This window comes from Canis lupus, chromosome 29 (assembly GCF_011100685.1).
Source record: "Canis lupus familiaris isolate Mischka breed German Shepherd chromosome 29, alternate assembly UU_Cfam_GSD_1.0, whole genome shotgun sequence".
In the NCBI taxonomy this organism is placed as follows: Eukaryota; Metazoa; Chordata; class Mammalia; order Carnivora; family Canidae; genus Canis; species Canis lupus.
In genome coordinates, this window is record NC_049250.1 from 27,821,241 (window position 1) to 27,840,089 (window position 18,849).

Consider the following 18,849-nt stretch of genomic DNA (forward strand, 5'->3'; position numbering starts at 1 on the left):
GTTAATTTCTTAATGGCTTACAGAGACCCAGGGACAGCAACCCCAGCATTTCCCTGGGTTATACCATGGCTTGTCATAATCTTTGCTTTGTTCCAGAGTGGTTTCTAGTAAAAGATGGACCATTTCAAAATGAGGGTGAGGACGAGGATGAGTTATAGTCTGATTTTCCCCTATTGTATCTGAAAATGTCCAAATTGACTTAAAATGGAAATTATAGAATAATAGGTAGGGATAAATCCAAAGGTATCAGTATCATAGTCAATCAAGGTTACTGATGTCACAAAGTAAAGGCAGAGATTCTTAGCTTGAGTTAAAACTGAATCAAAACAAAACAATCCAACAACTATAATACCACACACACACACACACACACACTTGGTGACCTTTACACTAAAGTTTCCTCTATCTGGGATACTGTTGTTCAATCTCTGTCCCCAGGACCCCAAGAGCCTTTCCGGAGAACCTCTGTCTCCCCCTTCAAGCTCTGCTTAAAAGTAGCCTCCTCTGTGAAGTCTCTTTGGAGCCTGCTGGCTGGGCTGGTTGTCCCCTTCTGTGTTCCCATAACCCTGTGTCTTTATGCCCTCATCCCCAGTGACTGTTCTGATGACAGTCCCCTCTGATTGTCTGCCCAGGAGCCCCCTGCAGGGAGTTTCCCTGGGTGCCTCTCACACAAAGCTTGACATGCCGGATGCCCTGCCCCTTGGCCACGGTGAACAAGACCACAGAAGCATCAGGCCAAGGAGATCCAATCTGTAGGTGGTCTAGAAGTGGGTATAGACTGGTAAGGTGAGAGAAATAGAGGGGCTTTACGAGACTATAGCATCCTCCTAATTGAAACATCCGATTGGGCACTTGGCAGGAGGGGAAGAAGCTGAAAGACAAGAGAGGAGATTTAGACTTCCTGAGGCAGTCAGTGGGAAGTCACTGGTAGGCAGCCTTGATGAGTCAGTAGGAGCCCTGAGGTGGAGAAAAGCTACACGAGGGGAGGGAGATTACGGAGCAGGAGTGGGAGGAGCACAGAGGAACTGAGTCACCCCAGCAGGTGTTGCTGAGCGGAGTGGTTATGAAAGCTGCCCAGGGTTCCTGTCCCACATTTACCTACTGTCCCAACTTCCCAGAGGCTGGCAGGTAGAGCTGTTGTCATACCTAGCGTCCCTAGCCTCCTGATGAGATACAGGAGGGATGCTCTGTTCCTTGGAAGAAAGCCTAACAGACACAAGCTCTCCCAGCACCTACCACCACGCATTGCCATTCTCGCTTGTAGTTCTCCCCCTCTGGGCCTACAAGCTCGCTGCTGGCACCATTTGCTGGTACAACTCGCTGTGCCTCCTACCAGGCACACTGCTTGGGCCAGAGCAGAACCCAATACTTACTGTTTGAGTTAAGCAAAAAGGATTCATGATGAATTAAATGTGTCACAAATGTGTGTGGGGGGGGTCCATGTTGTGGATCTCCCATGGAACTTCTGGAAGGGCAAGAAATGACTTTCGTTAACTCCTCAGGGCCGTGTCTGGTTGAGAACCCAATGCAAATGGGTGAAGGAAAAACCCTCACTGGTGTCGATGAGCCTCCAAAACACCTGCCAACCACGTGGAAGGATTCGGAAGCAGAACTCTGGGGCTGAGACCTAGACCTCCCTGCTCAGCTGTGTACCTCTGCACATAATTGGAGGTTAAAAACGTGTTGTGTGGGTTGTTATAGAAATCAAAAGTACACGCAATTCTTCTGAAGCCTTGCTGATTACCCTCAGCGCATTGTGTTTTAATTTTGATCTCTGGAAAATATCAGGAACAAGGAAAGAACTTCCCACCCCCACCCCGCCAACCCCCGGCTCCATAGGAAAAACAGTGTTGAAATAATACAAACATCTTGGATCGACCCTCTTTTGAAAGTAAGAAACTCGCCTCACCCTCCCAACAGGCTTGAAGTCTGCACAGTTTGTCCGCCAAGAGAGGGGGATTTGGCAGCAGTCCTCGTAAACTCCAACCGCAGGAGGCCTCTGATTGAATTGAAATTGTTTCCTCCGGTCGGAGTTTGTTGGTGGTGCACCCCCCCTCCCCAGGATGTGAATTCATCGTGTTTGCTGTGGGGTGAGACTGGGGCGGCGGGAAGGGCACATGTGAGAGGGACTGTGTCAGGGTGTTGTGTGCACGCACACGCACGTGCACACGCATAGCCCCGCTGATTCCCTAACATCCTTAGTAAAGTCACATTGACACTACCTAAAATAATTCTGGAAAATGATACACATCCTCAGTATATCCTTTGAAGTGACTGGAATTTGATCAACAAAAATAACGAATTGGAAAATGTGAAATGCAAGGGCAAAATTGGCAGCGAATTCCCACAAGGCAGTAACCCAGCCTCCCTTGCCTGCACGCACATACTTTCTAACCTTTGGAGAGCGCACAGTAGTCAAAGGGCTGAAGACCACGTCCTCTGGCTTCTTGAGGATGCGGTTGCGGGGACGAAAAGCGGGTTTGGATGGGAGAGGATGGCCATTGCCATGTGGTGGGCCAGTATCCCGTCTCGTGCTTGTTTTTTTTCAAAGGTAACCCTGCCGCTTAAAGAAAGACTTTTTTTTCCCTCCTGCAGTAAAAAAAAAAAAAAACAGAATTTAAATTTACCGTCTGAACTCTTTTTAAGTATACAGTTCAGTAGTGTTAAATGTATTCATATTGTGGTGCAACAGATCTCCAGACTATTCCATCACATGATACTGAAACCCACTAAACACTAATCCCTCTGCCCTCCCCCAACTGGCCCTTGGTAACTGCCTTTCTTCCTTCTGTTTCTCTGATTTTGGCTATTTTAGATACCTCGTGGGATTGGAATCATAGAGCATTTGCCCTTTTGTGTCTGACTTATTTGGCTTAGCCCAATGTCCTCCAGATTCAGCCATGCTGCAGCACGTGACAGGATGTCCATCTTTTTAAAGACCATGTAACATTCCATTGTCATATATATACTACATATTCTTTATCCAGTTGTACGTCAGTGGGCACCTGGGTTATTTCTACCTCTTGGCTGTTGTGAATGATGTCGTGATGAACGTAGCTGTGTAAATATCTCTTTGAGATCCTGCTTTTGGGTTCTTCTGGATATATGCCCAGAAACTGGATTGCTGGGTCTTATCATAATTCTATTTTTAATTTTTTTGGAGGAGCCTCCATACTGTTTTCCATAGTGATTGCATCATCTTAGACTCTCATTAATAGTGCATGAGAATTCCAACTTTTTCACATCCTCATCAACACATGTTATTTCCTGTTCTTTTTTTTTTGTAAAGTAGGTTCCACACCCAGCGTGGAGCCCCAGTGCAGGGCTTAAACTCATGACCCTGAGATCAGGACCTGAGCTGAGATCAAGAGTTGGACGCTTAACCAACCCAAGTACCTCTATTTTCTGTTCTTTTGTTAGTGGCCATTCTGATGTGTGCAAGGTGATATCTCATTGTGGTTTTGGTTAGGACACTCTATTTCACGTGAAGAAAGTAAAGCCCTCATTGGAGCAGGCAGGTGGGACTTCCTGGTCACTAAGTCTACGATTTGAATGTCTATACTGGCAAGTATGCCAGCCTCAGTAAATCCCATCCTGGGCTTCTTAGGGAGTAGTTCAAGCCATAAAGGAAACATGGTATGTCTTCTAGTCCCTAAGTTTTAGTCAATGATAAGTAATTTAAAGCACTCTTTTTATATTAAAACAAACATGGATATATTATGAAACATAAAATTTATGTGCATTAAAAAAAAAAACACACAGGACTCTATGGAACTTTGCAACCTGCGATGGGATGCTTTAAGCCAAACCCATCACAACCCTGGGAGGTGCAAGCTCTCTCTTCTCTGCCACTAGAAAACTGTAGTGGAGAGATCTGAAAAGCACTAGCATAGTCCATAGAGTACCATGAGCTTGTTTTCCCTTTCTTATTGAGTCATGGAATTGTGGGGGTGGAAGAAACATTAGAGAAAATCTTAATCCCCGCTGTCATCTTACAAATGAAGAAACAGAGGCCCCAAGAAGTGAAGGGCCACGCTCACGTTCCCACAGCAGTGATTCTGCATTCTCCAACCACAGCCTATGGGCCTGATCACAGCTTAGAGGATGTAAGTTACTGAGAGAAAACAATCACAGGCGTAGAGGGACCACAGATGCTCACACTCGACTCAGTTATGCAGAGAAAATGAGTTTATTTTTTTGCTCTGCGTTTAATTTGGCTCTATCAGCCAAGAAGTGAGAAGGCAAGAAGCAAGTCTCTGTTTTAAACTTTTAATCCAATGCAATGTCCTCAAACAGGTCTTTAGGAGATGCTCAGTCTCTCCCTTTATATTTCTCCTCCCTCGATCCTCTCCAGAAGGTTAGCTAGGTATTCCGAGTGGCCCAGTGACCTCGTAGAGGCAGGATGACTGGGTCTTAGGACTGGCCTGCTGTTCTCTGGACCAGCTGCAGAGTGGCTCTTCTGAACTCCACCGGGGAATCTTTGGCTCGAGTGGTTCCTGAGCGTTCAGCTGGTGTCTGTTGCTAACATCCTGCAGCTGATCAACTTGCGGTCTATTCTTTGTCAGCTCAGAGTGTGGGGCCCTCCCTGCTGGCTTGGCCTCCCCTTGGCTTTCACTGGCGATTGACCCCTCTGAGTTTCTGCCCCATCCTCCATCTGGTCTTCTAGCCCTGCAGTCCTTGGCCCCACCAAGTCTTTGCTGCAAGGCCACCTCACCCTCTCATAGCAGGCTCCGTGCGAATGCACTAACTCCCAACATCCATGTGATGTGCGAGCCAAGGGCAGCTCCAGGGTGTACCGCAGACTCTAACCACACTGAGTTCTGTTGCTCTGGAGAACCCTGCCTAATACAGAAGGCTACGAAATTCCTACTTGATCTGTAAGAGTGGAAAAGTTCTAGGCCAAGTAAACAAAAGACTAACCTGAATCATCAAAACAGAGAGTCACAGCCCTTCAATCAATTTCCAGACTTGAGCTGCTATACAGGCCCAAAGCCCCTTGAATGAAGGAGAAGCCAGGGTTCCTTAAAAAAGGATCCCAATACACTGCCAAAAATGTAGACCATTAATGTTTCTCACACTCTTCCCCAGCAGGACCTATGCCTTTTATTAGGGTCACTGTGAATTGAGGGAAAGGAAATAATCAGAACTTCCAGGTACTGAATGCTGGCTCTGGACCCTAGTTCCAGGAGACCCAAAGTGTTGCTGTGGTCTCTTGGTCAGAATAAAAGCTTATGGAGGTCAGATCAATGGAGTCTCACAATAGACCCAGTGGGTCTCTGAAGCTATCCTGTGGCTATTTCCTGAGTTCTGGAATATGTAATTGGAGTAGACCTCCTCGGCAGCTAGCAGAATCCTCACATTGGTCCCCTGACCTGTGGAGTGGCACTGTGGGAAATACCAAGTGGAAGCCATCAGAATTACCTCCACATAAGGAAATAGTAAACCAAAAGCTATACCACATTCCTGGAAGGACTGTAGAGATTGGTGCCACCATCAAAGATTTAAAACCCCCACCACATCCCCATTCAACTCACCCACTGACCTATGCAGAAGACAGATGGATCATAGACAGTAACAAGTGATTATCATAAGCTTAACCAGGTGATGACTCCAATTGCAGCTGCTACAATAATGTGGTTTTGCTGATTGAGCAAATTAACACAGTAACAAACTTTCTAGTATGCAGCTATTGATCTGGCAAATGTCTTTTTCTTCATGCCTGTCCATGAGGCCCACCAGAAGCAGTAGGCTTTCAGCTGGCAAGGCCAGCAACACACCTTCACTGTCCTGCCTCAGGGGTACGGCAATTCTCCAGTTCTATGCCATAATTTAGTTCACAAGGGTCTCGATTGCCTTTCTTTTCCATAGGATATCACACTGGTTCATTACATGGATGAAATTATGCTGAATGGACCTAGTGAGCAAGAAGTAGCAACTACTCTAGACTTATTGGAGAGACATTTGCATGTTGAAGAATAGGAATTGAATTAGACAAAAGTTCAGGGGCCTTCTACCTCAGTGAAATTCCTAGGGGTCCAGTGGCATGGGGCATGTCAAGATATCCCTTCTAAGATGAAGGATAAGCTGTTGTATCTAGCTAGCCCATCTTATAATCAAAAAAGAAGTACAACACCTACTAGGCCTTTTTGGATTTTGGAGGCAACATACTCCTCATTTGGTTGTGTTACTTCAGCCCAACCACTGAGTGACCCCCCAAAAAAGGTGCTAGTTCTAAGTGGGGCCCAGAACAAGGGAAGGTTCCACAAAAGGTCCACACTGCTGTGCCAGCTGCTCTGCTACACAGGCCAGCCGAACCAAGTGGGAGTGGCAGATAGGGATGCTGTTTAGGGCCTTTGGGAAGCCCTCGTAGGAAGTTCAGTGCAGGCCCTTAGGATTTTGCAGCAAAGCCAATTGCTCTCCTTTTGAGAAACAGATTTTGGCCTGCTACTGAGCCTGCAGAGAGACTGAACACTTGACCATGGGCTGCAAAGTTACCAGGCAAGCCGAGCTGCCCATCATGAACGGGGTGTTATCTGAACATTACGCCATAAAGTTGGGCATGCACAGCAGTGCTCCATCATCAAATGGAAGTGGTATTGGACCACTATTCCACACTTCCACAAGGAAGAGCGTGTCTAGAATACAGGAGATCTCCTAGGAAATCTCTTAGTATCATCACGCCCTGTGATTAAGGTCAATGGAAAACTATAGTAATCCAATCCACACTACTAATGGCCTAGAACTTTTAGGAATAAAGGCTATGGTCATTCCACCATGTAAAGAGCCATGATCAACTGAGGTGCTTGCTGAAGGCAAAGAGAATATAGAATGGGTAGTAGAAGATAGTTATAAATACCAGCTACAACTTTGAGGCCAGCTACAGAATTGAGGACTATAATTTGCATGGGTATTTCCTTCTCGTTTTGTTACAAATAATATCTTTGGGGTTTTTCCTCTCTCTTTTATCCCCTATCATGTAACAAGATGTATTAACTTTATATCATAGTATTTAAGTCTCATTAACTTTATGTCATAGTATTTAAGTTATGGGATATTAAGGAGAAGAATAAACATCACTCAAGAACTTTACTTCCTCTTTTGAGAAAGAAGTTAGTATGCTTTCGGTTGTATGTGGGATAGTTTTGTCATGTTGGGCAGGATTATGATGTCATTGCCTTTTTTTGGAGATTAAGCATGGTTTGAGAAGATGCATATGGGGGCCAAGAATTGCACCTGGACTACAAGGGTCCCAGATAGTTGACTGAATATTATTTTAATGTTTCTGGGAGGGAGTTTTTGGATGAGATTAACATTTAATCAGTAGATTGGGTAAAACAAATTGCTCTTCCTAATGCGTGCAGGTGGCCTCCTCTAGTCTGTGGAAGACCTGAATAGAACAAAAAGGCCAATTCTCCCAATAAGAAATAATTCTTCCTGCCTTACAGCTTTTGGATTGGAACATCAGGTTTACTCCTCCTTGAACTTGAACTTTAACATTGACTCTTCCTGGGTCGCCAACCTTGCTGGCTTTCACACTGAACTACACCATCTGTTCTCCTGGTCCCCAGACTTGGACTAGAACTAAACCATTGATTCTCCTGGATCTCCCACCTGCTGACTCACCTTGCAGATTCTGGGGTTTAAAGTCTCCATAATTGTGTGAGCTGATTCTTTATCATAGATAGATGGATAGATAGATAACCGATCATTTTGTTTCTCTGGATAACCCGACTGATAGAAGAACCTAGAACGACCTTCCTTTCCTGTTGGTTGTAAAATTTGTTGTTGAAGTCTCACCTTAATCTACCCTCCTGGCTTGGTTTCTAACAGGTTGGGAAGCTATCAGATAGTGGGAAATGCAAAGAGGAAAATTGAGATGCATCCATTTAATATTTATGAAAATATTTCCCTTGTATGTAGATGAGTTCATGGTGCTGAATGGCCACACTGTAAATGACCTACATAAATCTCCATCAGAGACAGTTTCTGCTTCAAAATGCATCCCAGTTACCACAATTACCCAATATTTCTGGAGACCAGCTCTTTCCTTCACTTAGCTTCTCTCTGTACAGGACCATATCATTTGAATCAAAGTTTAGAGTACTTGGCATGTCAAAGGATTTTTTTAAATATGTGAATGAAAGTTAATTTCTCCTTCTTTATTGAAAGAAGAGCCCAAGAGGTAATAGCTCTTGATCTCAGAAAGGGGTAGGGGGAAGAAAAATGTCCCCCAATATCATCTGAAATTTAGAGGACAAATTGTCCAATGGCTAGTTTGATGGATACTGGGCACACCTCAAACAGTGGCCACAGGAGGGAGAAGTACCTCTGACAGAGTGGATGAATGGCTGGGAACCCAACACTGAGCTCCTGGCTTTGGGAGCTGTGGTTCATATCTGAGACTCTTACTTGGCCCCACATAAGGAGAGTCAACTTTCTTTGAGAAGATGAAGGGCCTAAATAATGACAAACATGTTAAGCTGAAGACTGGGAGGCTCTTCCCTGAGCTAAAACCAAGAGTCAGAAGCTCACCAGACTGAGCCACCCAGTGTCCCATCTTTATTGTCTTTTAAATATGTGATATGAGTCTCTCTGAGCTAAGCTTAAATTCTTTGTCGAATGGCAACACTGGGAGTACAAAGACCATTAAGAATCTCAATCTTCATGATGACTTGGTCTACACATTGCAAGTTGCAATCATTGATGAACAGGCGAGTTCTACCTTTCGATGTCATTTTGTCTTCACTCCTCATTCTTCCCTCTTTTTAAAAATTTGCTGAACATTTATTGAAAGCCTTCTATGTGCTAGATCTTAAAAAGAAAAATAAAATAGGAAATCTCTAGTCTTAGGGACCCTACAAACCAGAGATATAGGAAGAAAAAGAACTTAGAATGTGATAAATGCATCAGGACACCATGACAGCACAAAGGAGCAACCCTTAGCCCAGCCTTTTAACTCCATTCTTCAAAATAAAGAGAATAATATTTTCCAGGCAACAAAATCAGAAGACAAACTTGGTGAATGTTCTAAAAGCAGAAATCAGATTAGTGAATCACATCACAGAACTACTTTGCCCTAATTAATATGAGACTGCTCCATGCTAGAGATAGGGCGAGATAATTTGGTAGTGGCTCCGACAAAATGAGTATTGATATTATTTTACATTTCAGCGACCAGCAATTCAAGATTCCATAGAGGTTGACCAGGACATTTCGCCACAGGACTTTGGTCACAAATCAGTCATTGTGAAATTTAGAACCCTTTAACATTGTCACAGGTGTGGTTTAAAAGAAGTCGCATGCTTGCCCTCCCATCTCAGCCCCAAATAGAAAATAGGAGGGAGGATTTGTGATTCTCGCTCCACCTCCTATGCCCCAGCCTCTAGCCTTCCTCTAGGGCAAAGAGCAGGGAACCACTTATCCTAATAGGGAGAAAGGAAAGTCTCCCACGATCACATTCCTGTGATTACAGGAAGTATGGCCAGGTGGATCTCAGACTTGTATTTCTCATCCCAACTGTTATGTTTCCAAGAGACCTTTCAGGCCTAGTATCCGAAACTTGTCATCCAAAGGCTATGGAACCTGTTTAACTGTAATATCCACGTCTTATTTAATTTTAAACTGAGTAATAGTCACCAAATACTATTTTAATTATACAGCTAAACTCCCTCTAAAATCCGCATAAGTTTTACATACAAAACACACAGAGAAAAAGAATTTAGTCCGAACGTTAGTTTCATAAAAGGAAAAGAAAAACAAGAAAAGGAAAATTAAGTGGAAGGTTCTTAAAATATTTTCGTGCATAAATATTTTGATTTTGTATAGTGTGGCACTAGTTTCTACATCACTCTTCCAGTGTACTTGTCTTGTTTTAATGCCTTTTTTCAGAAAGTTGAATAGTTAAATGCATCTTTCAAATGCCAAAATTTCTCTGAAATGTTTACATCAATGGCTAATGGATTTTGGCACAATTATCTAATACAAATTCTTTGCTTTTGAAAAGTCAATAATACCGTTAAGACAATGTTGGATTTTTTTGTTTGATTAACCCTGCATACTAAAAAACCATTAGCAGAAGAAAAAAGACAAAGCACAATTTGCCAGCATTCAAAGGGTTATTTTTGTTCAAAATTTCAGCTAAAGGCATAAACCATAGGTAGGTCTCTGAGAGCAAAACATCTTTATGTAGCTTTTATTATTGTTGCAGAGCAGAAAACCTCAGATGAGGAAGTAGGGGAATGGATTTTCAGAATGTGTCCCTATGTTGACCAAAGCCTGAAATTGTCACGAAACTTTGGAAGTGACAATAAAACCCAGGTGCCATCGTGAATCATCTGTGGTGACCACCACTGAACCAAAATCATACAAAGCGCAACCCTAATAAATAAAAATTTCAAATTTAAAAAAAAATCACGCAAACAACATTGATGTCCAAACGTTGCCGTTAGACTATAATAATGCTATGCCATCTTCATTTTTCTTTTTCCTCTTGCGTGGAGACCCATAAACAAATTGGACTTGGATTTTGTCTGTCTGTGCTTTCACTCGGACAGCAGGGTGTTGGGACAAACTGGGAGTCAGTACAGGCACAACACGGGGAGAGAGGACAAGTAGAGAAGGAGCAACGGCACCTCTGCCAAACCCTGTCAATAATGTATGGGGTGTCAGCAGTTGATCACCGAGCGTGGCCCCTCCCTCTCCTTCTGCAGGCTCCTTTCCCAGTGGACAGTCAGGCCAGCTGTCTAGGCAGCAGGAATAGCCCTCCTTTCCCAAGCCCAGACCTGTGGGAAAATCTTCATTGGCCAGTAATTGATTCCACCCTGCCAGCTCCATTACTCCAGGCTCCAGTCAAACTGGCAGCAAGCTGGGGAAGGGAGCCCACTGAAGGGGTGAGGGGGTGGGAGCAAAGGCCATCAGGCCCCCCTGCAATTAACACTAATCTGAAAATTGGCCTCTGATGGCAAAGCCCAGCACCTGACAGCTAATTACTTATGTCAGACTGACGTGCACTTCATATGGAAGGGTTATATATCAGAGACCAGGGTTTTCTTCTCCTCCCTCCAATCTTTTTTTTTTTTTTTTTTCTGTTTGTCCTAGTTGAAAACAGTGGGGAATTGTTCCTGGTTGCTTAGATCCCAGAAACTGTGAAGGTTCTCATACCCCGAGAAAGGTTCCTAAATGTCCTAAGACCCAACACAGGTATTTTGTGCCCCTCACTGTGCTGGAGACCAAAGACAAAGATATCGCAGAGGGTGGGGCTTATTTCCTGGTGAAAATGGAGCCAAAATGACCGAGTCATGGGAAATCCAAATAACCAATGTAGGTACAAGAGGGGATTTTAAGAAGGGCAAACCAACTTTATTCACCTCGCTTTCAAAAAGCCAGTTCACAGTGGGGAAGGTCAGTAAATGGACTCAAAAGCGTGCTGCCTTAACTTATTTTAAAATATTCTAATATTCATAAATCTCTATAGTAAGTGACCCACACAGGCATACTGTCTTAAAGTTGCTGATTGGATCTGCCTTGCCAATAATAAAAGTGATTATTAACGGGGGAGAACGATTTATATAGGACTTTCCCTTTCTACTTTCAGTCAACAAACATGTTTTGAGCATATTTTATTTTTCTTAGAGTAAGAGAGAGCGCACATAGGCATGCACACGAGTGGGAGGTGGGGAGCAGGGGCAGAGGGAAAGGGAGAGAGAGAATCTCTCTGTGGGGCTTGATCTTATGACCCTGAGATCATGACCTGAGCCAATATCAAGAGTCAATGCTTAACTCAATCAATGACGGAGCCACCCAGGCACCCCTTGAGCACCTTTTATTTTATGCTAGGCACTGTGCTGGGTTCTGGACATATGAGATAGACACGTTTCTTGCTCTTAGAAAGCTTAAGCATTGGAGAGTGACACAGATAAGGAAGGAAATTACAGCATAGCATGCTCCACGTTAGTTATGGTGAAATACAAGATCTCACCTGAAGGAGGATCTGACCTACATTTGCGTGGTATGGAAAGTGACTTCCAGGCTGAGATCTGAATAAACAGGATGTAGGCAGGCACAGGAGGGAGGGGGTAACAGTGGACAATAGAAAAGATAAAGGAAATGTCATGTACCCCAAGCCTAATGTGGGAAAGGCATTCAGCAGTGTTGAACCCTAGAGTCGGCACGACCCAGATGAGGCCGATATTTAAGGCTGATGGTTAATTCATCCCAAGGGTTTCCAAGTAAAAAAGCATAAGGCTTCTAGTTTAATGGACATTTTGTTATTCATCCTTGCTCTCCCTATCATCCTACAGGACCTTACACCAGGTACCTAAGCACTGGACAAGACCATGCCAGGGAAACTGCCATATGGTTACTGGATATGAGAGCAGCAATCAGAAGACCTGGGACAGTAGACAAGGACAATTGTTTGCCACCAACTATCTCGCTCTCCAATGGGACTCCCTTTCCCCCCACCACATGTGAGTCTGGGTTTTCGTAAGGATGAATTTATTTATCTAACAAATGTTGAGTGTGTCCTCTGTGCCAGGTGATGGGAGGCACCAAGGATACCGAAGTGAACAAGGCAGGCATGGCCCCTGCCTTCGAAGAGCTAGTATATTCTAAGAAGACAGATATGAAACCGACGGTTATATAAAAAAAATCAATGTCGTGCAGTAAGTGCTAATCAATTAGGAAGTGCAGTATCAAAAATCATCGGCATGAAACTGTTGAAAGCTATATATAACGTCTGAAATGAAAGATACTGTCATGAAGATATTTGTGAAGTGAAGTCATGGGAGGAAAAGACAGGAAAGAAGGGCACCGGGGTTGAGCTCTTGCTGTCCGTCTGCCACCGGGCTAGTGCCTTACATGCACCCTGTCAATGGTGTCTCATAATGAACTTATGAGGGTATCATCATTTCCCCTATTTTGCCAAAGAAGTACTGAGACGCTAGAGTTAAAATTAACTCACTAAAGAGGGGGAATGGTTAGGCCCGGGCTGAGGGTGACAGCTTCACTCCATCTCCGCCCGCCAAGAACACAACCCCATGGGCATGTGCATCAGCCCATCCGCAGACTTCATTTTTCAGGACTAGGGAACTAGCTCCTGGCCAGGCCTAGAACCAGAACAAACCTGACCGAAGGTTCTGGGGCTCCTGCGGACTACCTCTCCACTTAGAGTTATTGGCTTCTATCACTGGGCGAGAAGACTTATAACACTTTCTCAGGCACAAGACCCTTTTCATAAGACCCAGTAGATGTCATAACAACAAATTTCTATCCCAATCCGTCCACGGCACTACCTTCCAGGCCTTTTAAGAAATGTGATCCCGAGTACAGAAAAATTCGTCGAACTTAGGGTTTCAAAAGGCAGAGAAACTGCTATCAAAGCAGAAAGGCCGGGCTTTTCAAGGTTTCTGAAAACAGGAAACCAGAGAAATAGACGGAAAAGAAAAAAGACCTCGCACCCAGATGTGCCGTCAGCCGAGTGTTAGTCATCCCACGCCCGGGTGATTTCAGACGAGCCCCCAGTGGCAGAGTTATGACTGTACAGTCATTCCGCCCGGTTAGTGCTCAGGGAGCACTGCAGTTTGCACAGTCACGACCGACTCTCCCGGCACCGGCGCAAAATAACTTTGCTTTCAGTAAGTGACGACCAGGGAAGCACGGGCCCGGGGCTCAGACACAAAAACCTGATGAAAGCAAGCAACCTCACACTCTGCATCACCCCCACCGGTCCCGGGTTCTGAAGTTTTCTCAGGACACAAAGCCCACAGCTCCAACTCAAGTGACCCCTGAGCCGGGGCTCTTGTCAAAACGATGTCAGCAGCAGCTTCTGGAAACCGCAGAAGCTGTGATCTCTGTCCTTAACAGATCATTATGTTTGGGCTTCCCAACCGGCCACTTGGAGGACAGAAAGAGAACACTAACCAGAGTGACCAGGCTGTGGCCTGCACTTGGCCCCCTGCTCCTGTTCGGAGGCCGCCTCCCCACGCAGGCCTTTTTTTAGGCACTCCAAATGGAAACAAGTCTGATAGTCTCTTGGCCCCTAGCGAGGTCTCCATTCCACAGCTACTGCTATCGGTTTAGCAAGAAACCCAAGTGGGTGACACGCTCACATCCACTTGTGTTTCCTAAATGCTTCTCCGGCCAGTGTTGAAAATGCTTAAATATTATCAAAGTCCTGTTTTCCCTTCATCTGTCTTTCACAGTATCTTTTTTTTTTTTTCTTGCAGTGAAACGAAACACCTCTGGTGCCAAGAATGAGCATGATTTTTTTTTTTTAAGCTTTGCTTTGTTTCTACGGAATGATCTCATGCTGATTTGCTTATAAATGGTGAGATTGTATGATTTCTGATTAAAGAGTCTATACCATCTGTTTTGTAAATAAAGCATTCATGTTCTGGTTCTTCTCGGAAGTCAAGAAAGAGTGCCTAACCCTAGCCTCACTCTAAGCGTGCCATTTCTTGCAAGCCAGCCCATGGAATGGCCAAGGGCGAGGATGCCAATATGCCCACCTGGCTCCCTACCACAACCCCCAGTTTCCATTTCCTTCTGCTTACCGCTTACCACGTATCACAAAACCATATGTATGCCCAGGACCCCAAAATATTTCTGCATGAGGGGTTCCCTGCACAGCCCTCTGGATTGCTGGAAGTCGGCCATCACTCTCAAAGCTTCCGAAGTCCCTGGACACCATCAGAGTGCCCCTCCAAGCCGAGTGACACCTGCTCTCTGCCTGTCTGGATGGGTGGAAGCCTGCTGTGAGATCACTGGCACAGTGGAAGACCCCCGGAGAACTCCCTTAACCAAATGGTAGGCAGGTGGGCATCAAGGCCATCGCTCCAGGGGCTGACTTGGAGCACTATATTCAAAATCATAATCCTAAAAAAAAAAAAGCATTTTGGCAGCCCAATATATAAACTCTCATCAAGTTTAATAGAGAATGATTATAAAGACAGGCTGTCCTTCACTTCTCATTTGGCCAGATTCTGATCTCTTTAGGGCCTATTTGGGACCCAATGACAACATGCGTATGGTTTCACCTGGATCCGCCTTTTTAAAACTTGATTAAGTGCCCCGAGAAGCTGACTTAGAGCAGGATTTTTGGAAGCGGGATGACGGTTTTCAAAAGTAGTAATAATGACTACGGCTCGAGCTTACCGGATGCCTATTTCAACAAAGAGAAATGCCACATCTTTCATAATCATTATCTGGCACTGATATGCAAATCCCCCCTTGCACCCACCCTCACCACCCGCCCCAGGCACAAAGTTGTGTGCTGCACAGCTGTGAGTCATCAGACATTAATGTGGACTTAATTTGAACTGGTGCTGGAGGTAGTGGGCACAACTCAAATTAGACATGTGGTGGGCGTTTAACCACAATATTACCAATTCCCATTCTGACATCTGACAGCCCTTAATAATTAACTGCATGTAAATGGTCGACCCCTCCCTCGCTGCTGGACCAGTCTCCGGCTATCCCAGGCTCCGCATTGTAATTGCAAGTGGGGGCTGTCAGTTGCACTTGAGACAAATCATAGGCAAAAGATCAGACAGCTTTAGGAGCCCCGGGTTCTCTGATCTATCTGCCTTTTAATTGGACTGGACGGCCTTCCCAGTAGCTCCCATATGCCACCTCCTTAGAACGACATAATATTGTCTCTGGGTAAGAGGGAAATTGATTGTGCTTTGAGGCTTAATTGGAGGCTTTGGGGAAGCGTGCTTTTGTGGTGGGACTTTCAGGGTTCCCCCAGCACTGCCCCCAACTCGCACGTCACTCTTCCTCTTCTGAATCTGCATTCTTGTACGACTTTTTCTTTCCTCTCCTTCTAAAATGTCTTATTCAGATTTAAGCCCCAGGCTGACGGGCTGACATTCCTTCGGGTCCCCCATTGAAAAAACAGATTGGAGCTCTCCGACAACCTAAGGGAAATGTTGCAAGATAGAGGTGGTGAAGCCCAGAACCGTATACCCATCACCTCTTTTGAAATTAATATCAAGTTGAAACTTGGAAGCCCATGAGACAAACATCCTACTGCGTCTACTCAGCCGAGCGAAGTTCCTTGGTGTTTGTCTTTGTTGCACGGTGCAAAGATACAACTGATTATTTAGGAGAGTATGACCGCCCACGAAAAGGTCATGTTTGTAAAGAAAACCTTGGGTATAGCACACATACGGGAACTGAAGACACAATCACATTTATAATCAAGTTATGTGGGATGTGCATAGCAATAGAAGTGAATTTTACTTTTGTATGATGGATGAGAAAAGAATTTACTAAGCAAACGAGTAATATAAAATTGATCACAGAATTTGTAAAACAAGTAAAAGCATGAAATTCTCAATGCTGTGAACGTCTTTGATGTGCCATGGAAGTACTATTGATAGGCTGATTAAGAAGTTTGTTCTCCTTTTAGTAAAATAGATCCCCTAAGAACTTGTCCCAAATAATATTTTATTACTGTAGCTGGATACTCTTCAAAGTATTAAATTTGCACTTTTTTTTTTTTTTAAGATTCTACAATTGCAACTGGATTTGCCCAAGTCAGGCAGGTTTTCCAGTGGAGCTAGAGGATGTGTGATGCCAGCTCCCACTAAGTATAGCAAGCCGACCGATACTATGTGTTAAGTAATAAATACGTAAACAATTAATGTGGCTGTCAGGCTCTGCCTGGGTTCTTAATCCTATATTCACCCCTCAGGCTGAGTAAGCACACTTGAAGTATCAGCCCAATGACATCCTAATGGAATAAAAATGAGCTCCGAGGGAATAGGAGGAAGAAACAACAACAACACAAAAATACACTAAAGAGAGAGCATAAAGAGAAATGTTCTTTTAAAAAATCATTCTGTGTATTTGTATAGAGAATGCATGAAGCAAACAGACATGAGAGCCCTTGGAACTGAAAATATGGTTGTGTCCTGGTCATTTCTCTGTCACAGAAGAAGAATAAGGCCTTTTCAAAGCCTGGTCTGAAGGAAGGGCTAACATCAAACGGCCCCAGAATAACCAGGAGATTAAAGCCCGAAGCTATTCAGCTTCCTGCCCTGTAACTAACTAATCTACTTAGAGTTGGACGAAGATGAGGGGCACTATTGTACCAGAAAAAAACATTTCCAGGTCGGATGCTGCAGCCTGCACCGTATACTGAAAGGCGCCAGGAGCAGAAGGTAAAGGACTTGAGCTGCTTCCCACCCTACACCTGCCCTGTGGCCCCAGGCAGGTTCCTACGTGTCCCTTCCCCAGGGGTTCACAGGCTGGCCGTCCCCCCACCCCCAGCCCCCGTGCTGTCCACCTGAGAACAGCCTCAGCACAGTGAGAAGTGCAGGAAACGCTTGCTGGCAGAGGAAGACATCGGCTCCGTTGCCAGGGCTCCTTGCAGCCAGTTCTCTGTTCTCCTCGTCATTGGCACAGGCCGGGGCACCTCTAACATTCGTGGGTTCCCCGACTCATCCCTGCTCCCCAGGCTCCATTTTTAACTGCTAGTTTCTAAGCACTCCCACATCTTGCCAGCTCCTGGGTCTGGCTCTCCCTTATTCCATTCCCGGCCTAGCCTTGGCAGTCCTTGGTCCTGGCCTCCGGTATCTGCCACAATTCAGGGTCCTGGCATGGCAACAGTCCTTTAACTAGAAACCTAAAAGTATTTTGGAAAATGACTGTGAGCTGATATGAAAGAGTAGAGCCAGTTCCACAAACCAGCGATGCTGACCCACAGACCTGGCATACTGTTATTTGATGAAACTTAGGAGAAACTTTGCACAAGTTTTTAAGTCTGTTCCTGCCTCTTCTCTGCCAAAAAAAAAAAAAAAAAAAAAAAATCAGGTATTTTTATTTGCTAGGCTTACATTCATATATATACAGTTGACCAGCATATAAAATTGAGAATACTGTCAATACTTAAACTAGAAAATGAAGTGTCTGCAAATATTCGCCTTGCAGTACCCTCAACTACTCACCATATCATAAACAGTAAATTATGATGTACTCAAATTTAGCCAAAATGTACTGTAACAATCTATTTAGTGAAAAAATATTGATGAGTTATAAAGCAACTTTCTATCATCAAGATATCATCGAAACCTATGAGATACTACTCTAAGGTAACTTAACATTGAAATAGAACCATAAAAAAATAAGAAAAGAAATAGAACCATAAGAATTACATTCTGCTTCCGAGATATATTTTATAGTTCAAACATCCTGACCAATCTGTCCTTCCTCCATCCCCCAGTTGAATTCCATTCAAGGTGATAATGTTATTTCCCTAAGAATAGAAGAAAATAACTTGGACAATAATACAGAGATCCTATTTACTGGACAGCATTTAGCACCAAACTATTCATTAAATGCTTGTTGAATTATAAATGGGTGAATAAATAAATGAATGGATGACAATCCAACTGTTGTGATTGTTACTAAAAAAAATTCTAAACCAGTACCTAATCTTTTCTCCCCTCACCCCCTCCCCCCAAATCTGGTAGCTCAGGAGACTTTCCTCACTCTAAGGTGGCATTTAAATGACAGTCCAGAAATAATTTTCAAAGTGAAAAGAAACATATGATTCAGGTTCCTTTAAAAAGTCAAACTAGTTCGACCAGGTTGGTTTTTCCCCTCCTGTGCACTTGACCCCTGCCCTCCTTGGCTGCTGGAACTGATTAAGAGGTGCGAGCAATCCTACCCTAGCTGCTGTTTGTTCACAGCGATGAACCCCAAGGCGGCCAAACTCTTTCTCTAGGCAACCAAAGTCACAAAGAACGCAAGGAGGCAAACTCTTCATTATGGTACTTCCCGTAACTACAGAAGGCTTCTCTTGAAAGTGTCTTTGGTGCTCTATTTGTATTTTGTTTTTATGAA

At 44.3% G+C, this 18,849-nt stretch overlaps 1 long non-coding RNA gene across 1 annotated transcript in view; it reads right to left on the minus strand.

The window, feature by feature from the left end:
• Positions 1–1,833: 1,833 nt before the first annotated feature.
• The window catches only part of LOC119866720, a 35,507-nt gene continuing 18,491 nt past the window's right edge, over positions 1,834–18,849 (minus strand). Inside the window, exon 3 of the long non-coding RNA XR_005381142.1 lies at positions 1,834–2,589. This is a non-coding gene — a long non-coding RNA (uncharacterized LOC119866720). The remainder of the gene's footprint in view (positions 2,590–18,849) is intronic.